This window comes from Haemaphysalis longicornis, unplaced genomic scaffold (genome assembly GCF_048455015.1).
Source record: "Haemaphysalis longicornis isolate Haplotype H1 unplaced genomic scaffold, Haemaphysalis longicornis Haplotype H1 scaffold_2, whole genome shotgun sequence".
Classification (NCBI taxonomy): domain Eukaryota; kingdom Metazoa; phylum Arthropoda; class Arachnida; order Ixodida; family Ixodidae; genus Haemaphysalis; species Haemaphysalis longicornis.
The window spans coordinates 127,116,122-127,137,168 of record NW_027526295.1 but is presented as its reverse complement, the minus strand read 5'-3'; positions in this window follow the sequence as shown (position 1 = coordinate 127,137,168).

Below are 21,047 nucleotides of genomic sequence, written 5' to 3'. Positions count from 1 at the left end.
GATGACCCTCGCTTTGTCTACGGGGCTCGTCGCAATGGGTACGCTTCGCCTCCTCACCATCCTTTCACTCCTCGAGACTCTACCGATCTTTCTCACAATCGCGCGGCACGACTTCGAACACCCTCACCTTATCGCCACTCGGTGTCACCTCTTCAACATGTTTCCCGTCCCACCGACCAGTCTTCTGAAAACTTGCACCTGCAGTTTTTGCCCATCAAATATATTATCCGTAGAAGTGGAAGGGGTGTGTGTTCATGCGCTTGGGGATATGGGGGCCAGTGTTTCAGTTATTAGCGCAGAGTTGCGTTCGCGCCTGAGAAAAGTGAGAACTCCCTACTCCCTATACCGGTCCGTCCGTTTTGCGAGGGGCAGAAGGTGATAAGATTCGCCCCTATAGATAATGTACAGTGCGTGTTATAATCGAACGGCTTCTACATTACATTCAGTGTGTGTTGCTGATTCTATGTGCATATGAAATCATCCCGGTTTCAGACTTTTCATCAGCACCGTCAGCGGTAATTTCCTGCCGACAAGTGGCTATTCACCTAACCGAGACAGCCATTGCCAGTGTGTCAGATGCTCCAATACAGCGCTTGGTCGCTACCGAAGATTGTGTTATGCCTTCCGCTGAAGAAACTGTATTTTGTGTGACCTGTGACAATATGGCCGATTGAGATATCTCTGTCCCACCAGCTGGCAGCTTCGCTTGCAAAGGACCCATAATACCCCCATGTCTCGTCCGCTTTTCGAGGGGATCAGCTCACATCGCCGCAGTGAATGTTGCCTATGAGCCGATTCTAATTCCTCAAGGCATTACGGTTGCCACTATTTCCCAGGATGACATTACCTCTCCAGCACTTTGCCCTCTTGCGTCAGCTCGGTGTGCCTGTGGTCCAGAGCTGACGTCCTCGTGCCTTACATCTACCATCAGCACTTAGCTCGGCTTGGAAAAGAGGGAAGCGCTCCTGGCTCTGCTTAACTCTTTCCTGCCCAAAAAAAGCGATTTTAGAAAGAATGGCTACACGTAACTAAATTTTGTGCAGTTACCCTTTCCTAATGATGCTTCGTTAAGTGAAAATGAACAACTCAGAGTATTTCACACAGAAAACAAACCCACACATATGTGTTGGTCGGGCTTCTATTCCCATGATCTGCGGGTAGCAAGAACACCTTAAAAACGCCATCAGTCGCACAAAACTGCATTTTTACGTATTATTTATAAGCTTTATATTGTTCTCAGGAGCACCTATATTATAAATCAAATTTTGTGAAAATAAGTACTAATGAAGTTTTATTATTTATAAATATTAATTATAATTATTCATATTATCCCAAGTTATTACGGAACTACTTCAAAGTTAACACGCAAGAAAACACAACCAACAAGGCAACACAAAACTGCGAATAAATGAGACACCATGAAAGCAACAAGAAATATCGCTAGCGGTGCAGTGCACGAGCCCGCCACACTGTACCGCAGAGCAAAATTTTCGTGATGACGAAAGCCCACCCCACACATATGTGTGGGTGCATTTTTCAAGCGTAATGACGGATCGCACACGAAGGGAACGGGTGTATTTTTTAGACGATCGTGTTTTTCCAAGTCCTGCAAATCGTGTCTTACGCTTGTTATTCAGAAAATACGAGAATAGCAAAAAAGAAATATCAGTTTTCATCTTGAAGACGGCTAGCATGAACGCGCCGGGTGGGGCGCCATTTCTAATGTGCGATTTCTCTTCTCTGGAGGCGAAATGAGTGAACTAACCAAACGAATAAAATCTCGGAAGCGTTCGCAGCGACTACACAAGGCTGTGAAACCGAAACCGAAACAGATGGCACTTAGCAAAATAATTTGTTGACCCACACGTTTGTGTGGCTGGGCTGTAAAGGGTTAAGAAACACAAGGCCTTATTGGACTGCCATTCTTCCTCTCTTGAACAGACATCAGCGGTGACTCCTTCTATAGAAACAGATCGTTCGCGTATAATTCCCCGTCTTCGCAACAGGGTTTCGGGGCCTCAGAACGCAAAATTATTCAGCACAATCTTGACGATGTCCTTTAGAGGGACATCATTCGCCCTTCTGGAAGCTCCTGGTCATGACTGCTTGCTTCGGTCCGAAAGAAAGACGGCTGCGTGCGCTTTTGTGTGGAATATCGGGCGCTGAACAAAATAACTAGAAATGACTTTCACCCCAGACCCCGAATTGATGACGCTCTCGCCACTTTGCATGGCACAAAATACTTCTTGAGCCTTGATCTTCGATCAGGATATTGGCAAATCTCTCTGAATGAGTCAGATAAAAAAACAGCTTTCGCCACTCCTGATGGCCTTTACGAGTTCAAGGTGATGCCATTCCTAATTTGCAATGCCCCAGTCCCCTTCAAGCGCATGATTGACAACGTCCAGCGTGGATTGAAATGGAGATCGCTCTTTGTTACCTTGACATCGCTATCTTTTCGTCCAAGTTTGATAAGCACATTCAACGTGTTCCCGAAGTATTAACCTGCCTTCGAAATGCTGCCCTTCAGCAAAACACCAAAACGTGTCTATGTGCCACTATTTCAATCAAAGCATTGGGCAACGTTGTGAGCAAGGATGTAATACGCCCTGGTCCGGACAAGAACAACGCAGATCTTAACATTTCCCGGCCGCTCCCTTAAATGAAACGCCGCAGGTTTCTTGTATTGGCTTCTTATTTCCGTCGCTTCATTCGTAATTTTGCAACAATGGCCTCACCCCTGAATAAACTATTGATATCCAGAAACCCGTTCCTCTGGACCGAAGGCTGCGAAACAGCTTTCAAAGCCCTCAAACAAGGTCTCACATCTGCACCTGTCCTCTGTCATTTCGATGAGTCGGCACCTAATATTCTCCATATTGACGCCAGTGGGCATGGTCTTGGTGCTACTCTTCTACAGGTAAGCGATTATGCCTCGGAGCGCGTCGTCGCCCACGCAAGTGGTACTTTGAAACCCGCTGCGCTGAACTACACAATAACCGAGAAAGAATGCCTGCCGTTTTCTGAGCCGCGCACAAATTTCGCCCTTATTTGAACGGGCGCCACTTCTCCTTAGTAACAGACCATCATGCGCTTTGTTTGTTATCCTAGCTCAAAAAACTATCACGACGTTTTGGCCGCTGGGTTGTCTGTTTACAGGAGTACGACTGTGGTGACTTAGAAGTCGGGCAAAACTCAAGATGATGCTGACGCCCGGTCCCGTTGCCCACAGCCGTCCCCCGAGGGCACCTCGTCCCCTGCCATCTCTTCACTAACAATGGCAATGGAACCTTTGCACATCGCAGATAAAGATATTCCATGAAACCTTGTATCTGTCCAACCAACCGTCTGGGACTGCTGAGAGCTCGTGAAGAACTCGACGGTTCAGCTTCAGCACCTTAATCCCGCTCACGACGTCAACTAAACAAATTTCACCTCTTAATGGTGGAGCACTTTGCCGCCCCAATTACCACCCTACAGGCGACACATGGGTTCCATTCATCCCTCGCTGTCTTCGGTACCAAATCCTGGAAGTGTTACACGACTACGCCTAGTCGGTCTGTCTTGCTTCCAGCAAAACTTACGATCGCATTCGGAGCCAATTCTTTTGGCCAGGTCTTGACACCATCGTTGCAAAATATGTTGCATTATTTCCTGCTTGCCAGCGCCGTAAACGCCCGACCTTAGACACTGCAGGGATGCTACAGCCTCTGCCTTGCCCTCCTGTTCCGTTTGAAGTCGTCGGCATTGACCCCTATGGACCTTCGGCTTCAACTTCGACTGGTCATCGGTGGATTGTGACTGCTGTAGATAATTTGACTCGATTTGAGACTGGTCCTCTGCATACCGGATCCACTTCCGAAGGCGAGATTTTTTTCTGAAGGCCATTTTTTTACGTCACGGAACAGCTCGCTCTTTTAAGTGACCGCGGACGCACATTCGTCTCAGCAGTGCCTGCGGAAGTTTTTCAGGCTGCAGGTACCATCCACAACACCACGTCAAGTTATCGCCCTCACAAAATAGCATGACAGAGCGCTTTCATCATACTCTGTATGATATGATTTCTTTCTATATCAACCCCGACCACAGAAACTGGGCCGCCATTCTTCCCTATGTAAGATAAGCCTACAACAGCACTGCTGGATTTCCACCGTTTTTCCTCGTGGATGGCCGGCATCCACCATCCGTTTAAACGCATCTTTCTTTTCCTATTCAATTTCTCCAGCAGTTCACATTACAGATAAACTTCTTTCTCGTATCGCGCATTGCCGGAACCTCGCCCAATTGAACAATCGTCCGGCCAGAATGACCGGAAGCCACGCTACGATACAGATCACGGGGACGTCACTTTTGAACCAGGACACGAAGTGTTGCTTTCGAAACCTGTACGTGCTCCAATACTGTGTGAAAAGTTTATTACCCGCTTCATTGGCCCGTACACAATACTTCAGCGCACCTCTCCAATGAACTACGTAGTTACTCCTACGTGTGGTGTCACTGACCGTCGGTGCGTGGCGTTGAGACATTGCATGCTTCGCGTCTAGAACGCTTTCTTCACCGATCACCCTCCCTCTGATTTGCGGAAGTTGGAAGATTTGTGGCAGGTTGTTTTCGCTCCTTTGTAGTGAGATGCACACCACCCCTTCATTATATGTGCACTTTTCTTAATATTGCTGTGCGTGGGTTGGCGGTGGCTGAAGGGAAGAAACTTCCTCAATACCTCACTTTTACTTTTCAGCGCGTTATATATTGAGATGGATTACCTGCTCGCCCAATCCTTCACTACGTTTCTTTACTTTCGACTTGTTTGTTGCTGTATTTTCTTTTTGTACCTTTTTGAAATCATGTGTCTACGTGCTCGCAGCGCTTCCTATGAGCCTGTATATACCCTGTATTCGACCCTTCGACTTCCCTTGAAAAAGGCTGGACCTAAGCCGAAACGTCGCCATAAATGTTATGTTTTTCTTGGTGATCCTAATCTTATATCTATATGTCTATATATATATATATATATATATATATATATATATATATATATATATATATATATATATATATATATATATATATATATATATATATATATATATATATATATATATTTATATATATATATATATATTGTTACGTGCGGGGAACGACGGTTTATTGCAAAGTCAACAAGGGGGTAGCTCAGTATGTCCGACTGCAGCCGCGAACGCTAGCAACCTCGTCTTTCTCTACTTTGCCAGCACATTCCCTTAAATTCGTTGGTCAATTCCTTGGGACATGACCTTGTGGACTGTGAGTAGACAGCGTAACATTTCCCCCGGTCGAGACGTTGCCCTCCGGGCCACTCAAGGCATGCCGCGTGAGTAGTAGGGTTTGAGTCGGGCCACGTGAACTGTTTGAGACTTGCTGCTTCGTCTGCTATTTCAAAGGAGCCGTGAGATGACGTAATTCACATCGCTGGTACGATTGAGAACTACGAATGGCCCTGTGTAGTGTGCCAGAAGCTTTTCACACAGACCGCGTTGGCGGAGGGGGGTCCAAAGCCACACAGAATCTCCTCTTCTGAACGACATGTCTCGGTGGCAGCTGTCGTAGCGCAACTTCGACCGGTCTTGCGAGGCCAGAGTACGTAACCTAGCGATTCGACGGGCTTCTTCAGCGAGGCACAGAGTCCTAGCTACGCTGCGGTCATCGTTCACAGAAAACGGAACAATCGTGTCCAAAGTGCTCGATGGTGGACGCGCATAAAGGAGGTAGAAAGGGCTGTATCGTGTGGTCTCGTGGCGGGCGGTATTATATGCGTACATAATGAATGGCAAGATGGCGTCCCAGTTTTTGTGTTTGGAATCAATGTACATAGCTATCATGTTCGTAAGTGTCCGATTGGTGCGCTCAGTGAGGCCGTTCGTCTGCGGATGGTAAGGGGTTGAGTGACGAAGCTGCGAAGAAGAATGCCGGAGCAGTTCTTCGACAACATCGGCGGTGAATTGGGGCCCACGGTCGCTGATGATTACACGAGGCGGGCCGTGGCGGAGCAGAATACGGTGCAAAAGAAAGTTTGAGACCTCGGTGGCAGTAGCTGATGGGAGCGCAGCGGTCTCTGTGTAACGGGAGAGGTAGTCCACGCAGACAATTATCCAACGATTACCGTGCGCTGACCATGGGAATGGACCGAGCAGGTCGATACCAACTTTCTCGAATGGAGAGTGCGGTGTGTTTACCGGCTGCAGTTGGCCAAGTGGTCTTGACGCAGGCGTCTTGTGCTGTTGACATTCGGGGCAACTCGCGACGTATCGTTCTGTCACCTGACGCATTTTGGGCCAGTAAAAGCGCTCGCGCGTGCGGTGAAGCGTCCGAGCAAGTCCCATGTGGCCCGCAGTGGCATCGTCATGCATAGCGTGGAGAACCGAAGTAAGCAAGCGTTGGGGAACCACAAGAAGCAATCGGGAACCGGTTGACGAGTAATTCTTTTTGTAGAGTAACCCGTCGTGCACACAGAAGGAGCTGCGCGTTGGACTTTGACGTGCTTAATCGAACAGTGATGCTAGGTGCGGATCTTGCAGTTGTGCTTTCCTGAATGTACTGAAGTCGGGAAACTCCATGGTCACAGCTGCAAGATAGTCGTCGAGGTTATCAGAATCGCCGTATGTTGTTTCCATTGGGAGGCGGGAAAGACAGTCGGCGTCGGAATGTTTGCGGCCGCTCTTGTAGGTGACCGTAAAGTTGAATTCCTGAAGACGCAAAGCCCACCGTGCAAGACTGCCTGAAGGGTCGCGGAGGTTCACAAGCCAACACAGTGAGTGATGGTCCGTAACTACGGTAAAGCTGTGGCCGTATAGGTAAGAACGAAAGCGTTGAGTCGCGAATACGACTGCCAGGCACTCTTGCTCCGTGACCGTGTAATTACGCTCGGCTTTGCTCAGCGAACGACTGGCATAAGCAATGACGTGTTCACGGCCGTCATGACGTTGAACTAGCACGGCACCAATTCCCACTGCGCTAGCGTCCGTGTGAACTTCTATAGGGGCCAGGCGGTCGAAATGGCGCAGGATTGGACCCGATGTAAGCACAAACTTCAACTGGCGGAAAGCTTCTTCACATTCTGGAGTCCAGATGAAACGGACGTCTTTTTGAAGCAGGCGCGTTAGGGGAGACGCAATGTCAGCAAATCTGGGCACGAAACGTCGAAAATACGAGCAGAGGTCAAGAAAACTTCTTAAATCCTTTACAGACTGTGGCTCTTTGAAGGACGCAACAGCCTCAGTCTTGTTCGGGTCTGGTCGCACACCATCCTTGTCAACCAGAAGGCCTAAAACGAGGGCTTGGCGCTCGCCGAAGCGACATTTTTTTTAGTTCAATACGAGGCCTGCGTTCTGTATGCAGTCAAGCACAACAGCTAGGCGGGAATTATGCTCGTCGAAAGTGCAACCGAAAATGACGACATCATCCAGATAGCTCATGCATATGTTCTACTTCAGACCACGCAAAACTGTGTCCATGAAGCGTTCGAAGGTGGCAGGCGCATTACACAAGCCAAAGGACATAACATTAAATTCGTATAGTCCATCTGAGGTGACGAAAGCCGTATTTTCTTTGTCCCTTGGATGCATAGGAATCTGCCAGTATCCGGATCTTAAGTCGACGGAAGAAAAGTAAGAAGCTGAGTGAAGGCAGTCAACAGCGTCGTTAACCCTTGGTAGAGGATATACATCCTCTTTTGTGACAGCATTCAGGCGGCGGTAGTCAACGCAAAACCACCAGGAGCCGTCTTTCTTCTTCACCAAAATAACGGGCGCTCCCCAAGGACTCGAGGACTCCTGAATCGCGCCTTGCTTCAACATTTCGCCGACTTGGTCGTTAATAACTTTGCGCTCGGATGGTGATACTCGATAAGGTTTCTGCCTAATTGGCGGTGCTGATCCGGTATTTATGGCGTGGTGCACCCGGGATTTTGGAAACGACAGCGTGGAGTGGGTCTGGGAAAAATCAAATACGGCAAAGTACCGGGAAAGAATCCTCAACAGAGACCGGCGTTCGTCAGAGCAGAGAGATTTATCAATCATTCCAATGAACGTTGCTTCCTGGGGAGAAGGATCCAGAGAATGAACTGGGGCATCGGTCAGTGCAGAAATGGCGGTTGGGGCATATTCGTCGTACGAAGCAATTTTCATGCCCTGGGGAAGCACGGTGGTTTCGTTCGAGCAGTTCACCACCCACAATCTGGCACAGCCATCAGCAACTGAGACGACACAGCGCGGAACAAGTAGGTTCTTTTTGGCACAGCGTTCATGTACTGGCTCCACCAAGGCTTCCAACGTGCCTGAACGGATTGTGGGTGAAGTAACAACAATAAATCTTGCCGAAAGTGCTGGTACGGCACAGTCTTCCAATACAGAAAGAGCGGCGATATCAGTGCAATCGTCCATGAGGGGTGAAGGAACATCATCTGGCAGGTGAATTTCTCCATTCGCGCAATCAACAGTAGCGCCACACTCTTTCAGGAACCTCACGCAGCGGCTGTAGCCCGGAGTGCAGTGATTGACTGGTGTGCCCGGACTGACAGCGTTCTAGGACTGACAGCTCTCTTTATACCTTTCTCTCTATCTCTTTCTACTTTATCCTATCACTCCCCCTGTACTTCCCTTCCCCTACACTGGGTTGTATGCAGGTGAGCTCCCTGCCGAGCTCAAAATATCCCCAGTGAATTTCCTTTCATTTTCCCGTCGCAAACCACAACCCCCCCCCACCTGCTCCGGTTGCTAGGCGCGCCACAGCTGTTGCTAGGGGCGAGGAGGAGCGCGGAAAGATAACACCTGCGGGCGCATGCCGACGGAGCACGACAACCCCTCCGCCGCGCCGAGACGACGACGACGACGAAGGCAGAACTACGAGGCGCGCGCTCACGTGCGCTCGCGCTGGAGGAATGCAGGCACACGCCAACGGAGCACGACAACCCCCGACTAAGAAATGCATTCGTAATTAAAAGGCCTGAATTGCATCGACTGTGCAATATCAGCAACGGAGGGTCGAACCATTTTGGCGTGAACAGGTAACCGTTATTTGAAGCAATACCGCAAGTTGGGCTAGTTGGTGCATGATATCGAAAAACTTCAAAGCGCACATAAAAACAGGGACAAAGACGAAGGACACAGACACGCACTTACTCGCAACGAAAGGTTTTATTGAAAAAACACAAATGTATACATGAACACAAAACAGAATAAACAAACATTGTGCCGATCAGAGCGTGTTCCTTCCATGTGAAGAGTAATGGATGATTTCCTTATACACTTGTCATTATGTTCCTCGATAATATATGCCTCTACCAATTCCCTGACAGTTGATCACTATGTTTGTAGAGCATCTCTGTGTCACCAAACAACGGGTGACACACTTTTCGCAATGAGCAGGCAAATTGCCGCCTGTTGAATTTTTCAGAGTTGACGCATGCTCAGGGTTCACTGCGGCGAGGACAGACGTGGCCGACGCGATTCCGAGGTTTCGCTGCGCATCAGCACGGCCGCTAGGGAGCCCCTTGGAACCTACAAAGGCCCCGTCTCCCCAAATGCCACATGAGAGGAGGTGGGGAGAGGAAGAGGAACAACTTCATTTAGGACATACTGGGGAAAAGTGCAGAACCTGTCCGGCGTCGGGATCCCCGACAAGGTTTGTGAAGTCCTCAAGCTCGGGCCAAAGTTTTGTGTGGAGCCCACCCTGAGTGCCGTGGAAAAGGTAGCGCATGCACGACGTGTTTCTAGACCTGTTGATGATGCCGAGCGGCCTCTATGCGTGGCCTATTGCGCTTATGTTATCACCGGGACTTTGCATGCTAGGCCTAGAAGGAATGTTCGTTTGCTCACTGTTGCTGAGACTTTGAAAGAAAAACATGTGAAATTATTCGTAGCGGATAAAGAAGGTTTTTTCGTGTTGCTTTCAGAAGGGCACGTTTCGTAGAAAGCTTCGGCTGGTGTAGCCAAGAATTTTATAACCGTTAAGCTGGATCCGAAGAAGGTTAAAGAACGAGCAAAGACCCTTCCCCAAGAAATGAATCTCGACCGTTTATCTCAGTCAGTACACAAGTCTGAAATACTAAGCTTAGACGTGTTCTTCACGATAAAAACGCACAAGCCTGACCAACCCCTGCGCGCCATTGTTTCGGAAAGGAGAACATGGCAGGTTGTAATATCGGCCTTTCTAAAGAGGGAGCTGCACAAGCTGCATGTACATGATCCTTTTGAGCTGCGAAATTCTGATGGTATTGTAGGCGGCCTACGAGGCGGAGTGGCCGAGCCCACGTTTATTGCGGTTGCGTTGGCTGCGCCATGGACACAACGAGGCGCGTAGAACGAGGGTGCCGTTCCAGAGGTGTACCGAGTGCCGAGTGTGTTCCGCTGCGCCCGCTGGCCAATCTGCTGATCATGATGGTGGCGCCTAAGAAGATGATGATGGTGGCGCTACAGGGCTCCCCCCCTAGCGTGAAGCGCGGTAAAGTGAGAAATGTAAATAACAATGCCGAAAAATACACTATGCACTATGTACAGGTATGTACAATTTGTCCGTAGTCAGGAAGAGTCCTTGGGCAGTCAGCGGTGAAGTGGCAGTAGGTTGACTAACGGCACGGTCCTGGTCGTCGGCGAGGTAGCGTCCGGGATGTGGGGAAACCTCTGGTGGGCGAGGCTGGGAGTGCGGCCGCGGACGCATTGCCGAGTGCGAAGCGGCTGCTGCAATTGATGGTGGCGCGAACGGCAGGCGTAACTGGAAGGACAGCGACAAGGTGAAGCGTGGTGCGGCAGAATGACGACCGGAGTGGCTTGACTTTGCTGTGGTGTGAGCTCTGGGGATGTGTCGCTGTCTGGGCAACTTGCGCACGCACCGTGAGAGACGGAGCAGCGGAGGGCGCCAACGACAAGCGTCTCTCGAACCACCGGTGTGTCGGGTTCCTGACGTGCAGTGCACTCGCGCTGGTTTCATCCGGGGTCGAAGAGCATAGCGCAAGTGACACCGTAAACCGAATACGATCCTGTAGCAGGAAATCGGTCGAGGTGGGGTGACCATTTCGTGGCGCGTCTGACTGCATAGGAACAAGACATTCTTTCGGCGACGTTTGTTGGCACGTTTGCCCCGCAATTGTTTCTCCGGTGTCTTCATCATAGCCAGGATGTCAGGACTGTCGGGGGCAGTCTGATCAGCTTGGAGTGTCAGTTGCACATCCGAGGATCTCGAGCTGCTTACTGCTGGAAGCTGTTCCACCGGTGGCGGGGAAGAGGTCTCGCGTGTGCGGGGAGGAAAAGGGTCTGAAAGATCCTTCTTACCCGTGCCGTGCGGCGAAGGCGGTGAAGTTTCCCAGTTGTTAGTGGCAAAGCAGTCGACACCTGGGTGGGTTTCTGCAGCAGACGCCACAACGTGTGGGACTGCGCCATGGTGTGGCGTCAAGTTGGCTGAGTGAAACGCCAACTCGGAAGCGCCGCAAGTCGTAGTCGGGGTTCGCGCTTGTTGGTCAGGCGAGGGTGGAGCTGCCGGCGACGTGTAATCCACGGATGCCGTTGGAAGGCGTGGTGGTGCGGACAAAGGCGTTCCTATACCATGGCGGTTTAGGACAGCGGCCTTCAAGTCGTCATACGCACCGGGTCCTGGGGTCGGCAGCTGGATCTGCTCAATGAGGTCAGCAGGTAGCTGCTGTAGTGTGACGTGGTACCTGATTTCCGGGGAGCAGATGTCATTTACATAAAAATGGCTCTCCAGAATGACAAACCATGCAACGTGGTTTGAGATCGAATCAAACGGGATCAGCAAGGGAAGGTCTGGGAGGGCGGGGAACGTTTTTCGCGTGCCGTCGTTCGCGTTGTGGCTGGGGAAGCAACGTTAAGAAGCCATGGCGACGCCCCTTGCCGGGTCACCAAATTGTAGGCGGCCTACGAGGCGGAGTGGCCGAGCCCACGTTTATTGCGGTTGCGTTGGCTGCGCCATGGACACGACGAGGCGCGTAGAACGAGGGTGCCGTTCCAGAGGTGTGCCGAGTGCCGAGTGTGTTCCGCTGCGCCCGCTGGCCAATCTGCTGATCATGATGGTGGCGCTTAAGAAGATGATGATGGTGGCGCTACAGTATTGTTATTGACTTGCAGAGTGGTGTGTTAGATGGTTGCAAGGCATTTATTGTGGATGTTGAAAACCTCTATTATTTGCTCCCACAGCAAGATTTACTGAGCTGTATCAAGGCTTGTAATGTTAAAGACAATGACGAGCAGAAATTTCAGTCTGAGAGTGGTGTAACTGTTGGTGGCTTCATGGAGATACTATCCATGTATTTGCGGTCGACGATCGTAATGTTCCAAGGGCAAGTCGTGCTCCAAAGGGCAGGCCTATGCATCGGTTCTTGCGTAGCCGCTGTACTCACCCGTATTTTCCTTTGGAGAGTGGATGTTAGCATAAAAGAATGCCTTCAGGACGATGCATGCCATATCTACAGATATGTGGATGATTATTTGGGTTTTGTGCGCTGTGAAGAACCTAAGTTTGAATTACACGATATGTTGAATGTGTTCGACAAGTGTGGGATGGGCTTAACCTTCACATTTGAGCAAGCAGTTGAAGGCTGCATCTAGTTTTTGGATATGACACTTGACGTCTCAAATCGCCCCCCGTGTTGTCGTTACCACCCGCGTTCGGAGAATCCGTTGCTGAACTACTCATCTGGCCTTTCAAAGATAGTGAAAAGAGGAATAGCCATGTCATGTCTTCGGTCTGCTGTTAAGAAGTCGTGTGAGCATTTGGTGGGGGAGAGTTTTTCGGAGCAGATCACTCGCCTTAAGTCGGCGGGTTTCCCTTCGTCTGTACTGTCGGCAGTGTTTGGTGGCCTTGTGCGCCAGATAAAGTGCAAATTTTCAGAAGACAAGAAGGACCGGCATGAAAAAAAAATGTGCTGTAGTCTTGCACGTCCATAAAATGGCGCACGGTTTGAAGTACGTAGGGTCCCGATACGGCGTAAGGGTGTTGCTCTCGGCAAAAACAAAAGTGGGCAGTCTCTGCCACATTGTTAACAACAAGGACCGGCCTAAGAAAAAGAGGAACGAGGGTGGCGTCACCCATACGCAGCCCTTGGTTTGTTGTGCGATTGGCGTCGTTTACAAAATCCCGTTATCATGCAAGTCTGTGTATGTGGGCCAAACTGGACGCTGTCTAAACATTCGTTTGAATGAGCATGCGTCAACTGTGAAAAACTCAACAGGCGCCGATTTGCCTGCTCATTGCAAAAAGTGTAAGTGTCACCCGTTGTTTGGTGACACAGAGGTGCTCTACAGGCATAGTGACCAAACTGCAAAGGAATTGGTAGAGGCATATTTTACCAAGCAACATAATGACAAGTGTATAAGCGAATCACCCATTACTCTCCACGGTAAGGAACACGCTGTAATCGGCACAATATTTGTTTAATCTGTTTTGTGTTCATGCATAAATTTGTGTTTTTTCAATAAAACCTGTATTAGCGAGTAAGCGCGTGTGTGTGTCTCTCCTCTTTGTCCCTGTTTTTTTGTGCGCTTTCAAGGCTTTCGAAACCGTTATTTCTGTTTTCGGTTCAGTTGCGGTTTCCGATTCAGTTCGGTTCCGTTTCGACATCCTGCTATATATATATATATATATATATATATATATATATATATATATATATATATATATATATATATATATATATATATGGACGTCAACGTAGTGGTGCCACCCCGCAGTAGTGTCGTCGTCTTCGTGGAAGTGGACGTGCCCGAATGTTGCGAATGATTAGAGGAAGGCAAGACGAACTTGCTTTTAGAAAAATAAATCTGTGTTGCAAGGGGCCTTGTCCACCTGTGTGGCGGCTGCACAAGTGTTGTACTAACAAACTTTGGAAACAGGCTCCAACATGTCGCAAAAGGAACCGCCATCGCCTCGCTGTACGAGTTTGTTCAGTTGACAGAACTGCATGCAGAGGGGACAGACCGGACCGATGTATCGGGCCCGAAAGACGCCGTGAAATTAATTAACATCAACCCAGACCTCTCGCCAGAACAGAAAAAGCAGCTGACAGACCTCCTCGGGGATTTCCATGAGTGTTTTTCAACTCCTTCAAAGGTCGGACAAACCCCTGTTGCCAAGCACCGCATCATTGTAGACGAAGCAACAAAGCCGGTATGCCAACACCCATACCGCGTATCCTACAAGGAGCGTGAAACCATCCAGAATCAAGTAAAAGAAATGCTACAAGACGATGTCATCCAACAATCGAAAAGTCCGTGGGCATCTCCTGTTGTGCTAGTCGAGAAGAAAGACAAAACTTTGCGCTTCTGTGTCGATTTCAGGAAACTGAATCATGTTACAAAAAAAAAATGTCTATCCGCTCCCGCGCATAGACGATGCCTTGGACCGGTTGCGCACTGCCAAATATTTCTCGTCCTTAGATCTTAAAAGCGGATACTGGCAGATCGAGGTTGACGAGAGAGACCGCGAGAAGACCGCGTTTGTCACACCCAATGGGCTATACGAGTTCAAAGTCCTCGCATTCGGTCTATGCTTAGCACCCGCTACGTTCCAGCGAATGATCGAGTCTGTCTTGGCCGGTCTCAAGTGGCACTCATGCCTCGTTTACCTTGACGATGTCATAGTGTTCTCCTCAACATACGAAGAACATCTACACAGGTTGCGACTGGTCCTCAAAGCCATCAAATCGGCTAAATTAACTATAAAACCTGGAAAATGCAACTTTGGCTACAAGCAGCTGCGGTTTCTAGGACATGTTATTAGCTCCGAAGGAGTCTCCCCAGATCCTGAAAAGACGGCAGCTGTTGCAGGTTCTCCGAGACCAAATGATAAAAAGGCCGTTAGGCGCTTTCTGGACCTTGCTGCGTATTACAGGTGCTTCGTCGAAAATTTCTCGGATATTGCGGAACCACTGAAGCGACTGACCAAGGAGGACGTCCCATTTCCGTGGCAAGAGGAACACGAAGTGGCCTTCAATGACCTGCGAGACTGGTTACAAACAGCGCCAATACTTGCCCATTTCGACGAAAATGCGGATACGGAAATCCACACGGACGCCAGTAACGTCGGACTCGGCGCCGTCTTCGTTCAATGGCAAGACGGAGCTGAAAGAGTTCTAGCCTACGCCAGTCGAACGTATTCGAAAGCCGAGTCGAATTACTCCACGACTGAAAAGGAGTGTCTTGCCGTCGTCTGGGCCATCATCAAGTTCCGACCGTATCTTTATGGCAGGCCGTTTAGAGTTGTCAGCGATCACCACTCGTTGTGCTGGCTTGCAAACCTGTAGGACCCATCTGGACGCCTTGCTCGATGGAGCCTCCGGTTGCAAGACTATGACATGACAGTAGTGTACAAGTCGGGACGTAAGCACAGTGACACTGACTGCTTGTCCCGGGCGCCCACGATTCAGCGACCCCAGAAGCCGACGACGACGTTCCCTTCCTTGGGGCCATTACCGACTCCCAAATGGCCCAACTCCAACGCGCCGACCCTGAACTACTGCTGCTTATACAGCATTTAGAAGGCCTCGATGTCCGTGTTCCCCATGCATTTACCCGGAACATCTCGTCATTCCGTCTTCGGAACGGCGTGCTCTACAAACAGAATTTTGGGGATACCAAGGACTTGTTCCTACTGGTCATACCAACAGTCACGCGGCCTGAAATTTTGTACGCCTGTCACGACGAAACCTCGGCAGGGCATCTGGGTGTTAGCCGTACTCTAGCGAGGATTCGTCACAAGTACTATTGGCCCAAATTGTTGCACACAGTTCAGCACTATGTAAAGACCTGCCGCCACTGCCAGAGAAGGAAGACTCCACCCCTGAAACCGGCAGGGCTACTTAAACTGATCAAGCCACCTAATGCGCCTTTTCAACAAGTCGGCATGGACTTGCTGGGGCCATTTCCAACGTCGACGAAGGGTAATCGATAGATCGTGGTCGCGACTGACTACCTCACACGGTATGCGGAGACAGCAGCTGTCGTACGAGCAACCTCGGCTGAGATAGCACAGTTTTTTGTGCACAACGTCGTTTTGAGGCATGGGGCACCACAGGTCGTCATAACAGACAGAGGTACAGCTTTCACGGCGGACTTCATGCAGTCCGTTATGATGCTGACGCACACCACCCACAGGCGGACTACTGCATACCATCCGCAGACCAACGGCTTGACGGAGAGACTAAACAGGACCCTCGCCGACATGCTTTACATGTATGTAGACGTGGAGCACAAAACCTGGGACAACATTTTGCCATACGCCACGTTCGCCTACAACAGGGCAGTTCAGGAGACCACAGCAATTACTCCTTTCCAATTAGTTTACGGCCGCACCGTTACTACTACCTTAGATTCCATGCTACCGGTTCATGAAGACGAAGAGAACATCGACATTGATAACTTCGTGCAAAAAGCGGAGGAAGCACGCCAGCTAGCACGGCAGCGGATCCAACGTCGTCAGTGCGCCGACGCACCTCGCTACAATCAGCACAGGCGGGTGGTGTTTTACGAGCCCGAAGACGCTGTCTGGGTTTGGACACCTGTGCGCGCGCGCGGACGTTCAGAAAAACTACTGCGTTGGTACTTAGGCCCATACAAGGTCTTGCGCCGCCTAAGTGACGTCAATTACGAAGTTATACCGGACAGTAGCGCTTCTTCCTCGCGATGCAGGACAACTTCCGAGGTCGTACACGTCGTGCGAATGAAGCCTTACTATGACAGAAACTGACCTCACCCTCATCAACAAGAGCGAGAAATTTTGGCTGACGCCAAAACTGTCGTGTTACCAGTTTGACGGCAACCCGCTGCGCCATCTCATTCTGGCTGTGATCGTCTACAGCCACAGCCTAGCATCGAGACGATGCTATCTTAGAAGAGGGATCTGGAACTTAGCCCTGTCGGTCTACGACGGCCCGGCGAACGACAAACTCGACGAGCCGTTCACGCTGGCGGAACTCTGGAATGCCATCGATGATAGCAACAGACGCAGTGCTCCTGGTGGAGACACGATCACCTACACGTTGCTCGGCAATATGAGCGACGGGGCGGCCAAGAGGCTCCTGGGCCACATCAACAGGACCTGGGAGACCTCCGTGCTGCCCATGGAATGGAAAGAGGCGCAAGTGCGGTTCATCCCCAAGCCGGGCAAAGCCCTCACAATCGAGAACATGCGACCCATCTCCCTCACGTCGTGCGTAGGGAAGGTAATGGAGCGCATGGTGCTCCGTAGACTCCAAAACTACCTAGAAGAGACCAACCAAATGCCCGAAACGATGTACGGCTTCCGGCAGCACCTCGGCACGCATGACGTCCTGGGGCAACTGCAGGAGCTCGTGATGAAGAAAGCCACTCGGAGCTCGCCGCGCGGGATACTGGCCCTCGACTTAAAGGGGGCATTTGATAACGTGTCCCACGCGAGCGTTCTCGGTAACCTCAAGAAGACGGGATGTGGCCAACGCACGTTCGGCTACGTTAAGGATTTCCTGAGCAAGCGCATGGCGGTCATACAGATTGCAGGAGAGAAGTCGGACCCGATAGAACTGGGAGACTGCGGCACCCCACAAGGTTCCGTCCTGTCGCCCCTGCTATTCAACCTGGCCCTTCTCCCGCTGCCAAGTCTACTCAAACAGATCGACGGCGTGGACCACGCGTTCTACGCCGACGACATTATGGTGTGGACGAGTCGCGCGGGATCAGAAGCCTGGACGGAGGAGGTCCTGCAGAGGGCGGCAACGACGGTCCACAAATACGCCAAGACCTGCGGGTTGTGCTGCGCACCCCAGAAGTCGGAGCTCCTCATCGTGCAGCCCAGAAGACGCAAGAACGATGCCGAGCCGGATGTGGTCGTTACCATCGACGGCGTAGACGTCAAGCCCACGCAGCAGCTGCGCATCCTCGGTCTCTTGCTACAACGAGATGGCAAGGCGACAGCGGCCATTGCTAAGATCAAGATGGCCTCCGAACAGGTCACCGGAATGATCCGACGCGTTGCGAACCGGAACAGAGGACTTAAAGAAGACGACGCCTTCCGCCTGGTCAGAGCGTTCATCGTGTCTCGCATCACCTACTCGGCCCCGTACCTCAAGCTAACGAAGGCGAACAGGAACACGCTAGACACGATCATAAGGAAAGCCACCAAGACGGCTATGGGCCTGCCCCAGTACTCGTCTACGCAGAAGCTGCTGGACATGGGGGCACATAATACGGTAGACGAGCTCATAGAGGCTCATCGTTCCAACCAGAGAGTGCGACTGAGCCAGACTGAGCACGGCCGAGCAGTCCTTCGGAAGATTGGTTGGCCCATCGAACCACAGATACCCAAGCACCCTCTACCTCCGCCGTGGAGGGAAGCGCTCAAGACCAAGCCCCTACCCGCCGCGGTGGCTCAGTGGCTAAGGCGTTGCGCTGCTGAGCACGAGGTCGCGGGTTCGATTCCCGGCCGCGGCGGCCGCTTTTCTGATGGAGGCGAAAAGCAAAAACGCCCGTGTGTACGAGATTTTGGCGCACGTTAAAGATCCCCAGGTGGTCAAAATTAATCCGGAGCCCTCCACTACGGCGCGCCTCATCGCATGCGTTGCGTCGGCGCGTTAAACCCTACAATCAATCAATCAAGACCAAGCCCCTGCCGCGCAATATGCAGGCCGGCAGGAACGACGAGAGGCGTGCCGCGCGGGCACAGGCAATCTCGCCCGACAGCTGGAAGCAGACCCCCGGGTCCTCTACGTGGACGCCTCACTTCCCCAGCACAGCAGCAAAGCAGTGGCCACCGTCACGACCATCGACAAGCTGGTGACCAGCGCGTCGCTACGGACGACAGATGCCAGCCAAGCAGAAGAGATGGCCATCGCTCTCGCCCTTACGCACGGAGACGTGCATACGATCGTCACTGATTCCAAGACGGCTTACGGCAACTACCGCAAGGGGATCGTCTCCCACGCGGCCATGGCAATTCTCACAAAGCGCAGCCCACCGGGACGAGACGTAGAGCTCGTGTGGGTTCCGGCACACTCGACAGTGGAAGGCAACGCCCTCGCCGACCACTACGCCCGCGAACTAGCAGACCGGGCCGAGGACGAGTCGGAGCTGCCGCACCCAGTCACGAGCTACCGCGAGATTACCACGCTGTACAGGAGCGCCAGGTGCAGGCTTCCCGTGCCGCACCAGCAACTCGACCGCAAGCAACAAACAATAGTGCGCCGAGCACAAGCGGGGTCACTGGCGCACCCAGCTTTATTGAACAAGATGTTCCCGGCAGAACACGACCCCATCTGCCCGTTCTGCAAAAAGACGGAAGGCACCCTGCCGCACATACTGGCGGAGTGTACTGAGCTCAAGAATCCTCTACCTTCCCTCCCCCTTCCCCTTTCCCCCCTACCCGAGCGATGGGAGATCTTGATGTCCAGCCCCGACCTGTCGACGCAGCAAGAGCTCGCGTCCAGGGGCCAGGAGCTATTGGACTCATATGGGACTCGTGACTAGGGTTCCACCCCGTCTGACGCCTGCGAGCGTCACCTGAAATGGGCTCAGCGAAAGTTGTTTCTCTCTCTCTCTCTCTTAGAAGAGGGGGCAATGCCACGGCCCATCGATTCAGCGACAACCTAGAAAGGAGCTCTACACTGAAGACTATCAATGCCGCTAATCCCACCACAGCACGAAACCAGATGCGCGTGTACTGGCGCATCGAAGTGAAAGAAGACGAAACTCGTTTTTTGTGTGTGCCGCTCGGTACTGGCATCGCCATTTGCTCTGTGACTTAAGCCTAATTCTGGCATTAAACTAATTGCTAACGAGTAGCGAACCCCTAAATTACACTACAATATGTATATATATATATATATATATATATATATATATATATATATATATATATATATGAAAACGAAATTTCCAACAAGGTAGAAACCATGACTGTTGCCAACGGTTCACCAAAGAGACTTGCCTTCGTCAGGGCAAGTTTCTGACGAAGGCCCTGACGAAGGCAGGAACTGCCCTGACGAAACATTGCCCTGCTGAAACGTTGACAACAATGGTGGTTTCTACCTTGTTCGAAGTTTTCTCTTCGTGTGTTCACTACTATGTTAAAAGTTTTATTGCACCCTAAATTCTATATATATATATGTATATATATATATACATATATATATATACATATATATATATATATATATAATTCAATGACAGAAATAAGATTTGAAAGTCAAGAAAACCTTGGAAAGCAAAGAGAAAGATGTGGTAGGTCACTGAAAGAGATCAAGGATATGGAAAAATAGAAAGAAAGTGGAGAAAAAATTCCCGCCGCGTGAGATACGAACCCACGACCTCCAGAATACTGGTCTGGTGCGATGACCACTATGCTACCGGTGGGGCTATTTTCCCCTCCACTTTCTGGGGTATTTATATCAATGTAATGTTTTCCTGGGCTTGGGGGTGGTAGCCCGCGCCACACCGACTACTCAGGGTGTGGGGGACCTTCTTTTTAACCCCCGGGCCGTGACTCGAGCGTCTTCGACATGTCGTGAGTGGTCGACCAGCGTTGAACCCTCTTAAGCTCCCTATGGCACCAGACTGCCAGAACAGAGGCCCTCGCTATGCATGTAGCGAATCAGAATAGGAAATGAGGGGCTCGTTAAAAATAAGACAGAAATAAGTGTTGGCCGTCAAAAAAACCTGCTAAAGCAAGGGGGAGGATGTGTTTAGGTCTTTGAAACCGGTAAAGGATTTGGAAAGATAGAAAGTGGAGAAAAAATGCCCGCTGGGTGGAATCCCGACCCACGACGTCCAGAATACCGGTCTGGTGCGATGACCACTACGCTACCGGCCGGGCTATTTTCCCCTCCACTTTCGGGGATATTTATGTTAAGGTAGTTTTATTTCCTGCACTTGGGGATGGTAGCCAGCGCCAGTCGGGGTGAAGAGGACCTTCTTTTTAACCCACGGGCCGGCCGATACTGGAGTGTGTATGACATGTCGAGATTGGTCGAAGAGCGTTGAACCGTCTGAAGCTCCATATGACACCAAGACTGCCAGAACAGAGGCTTTCGCTATGCA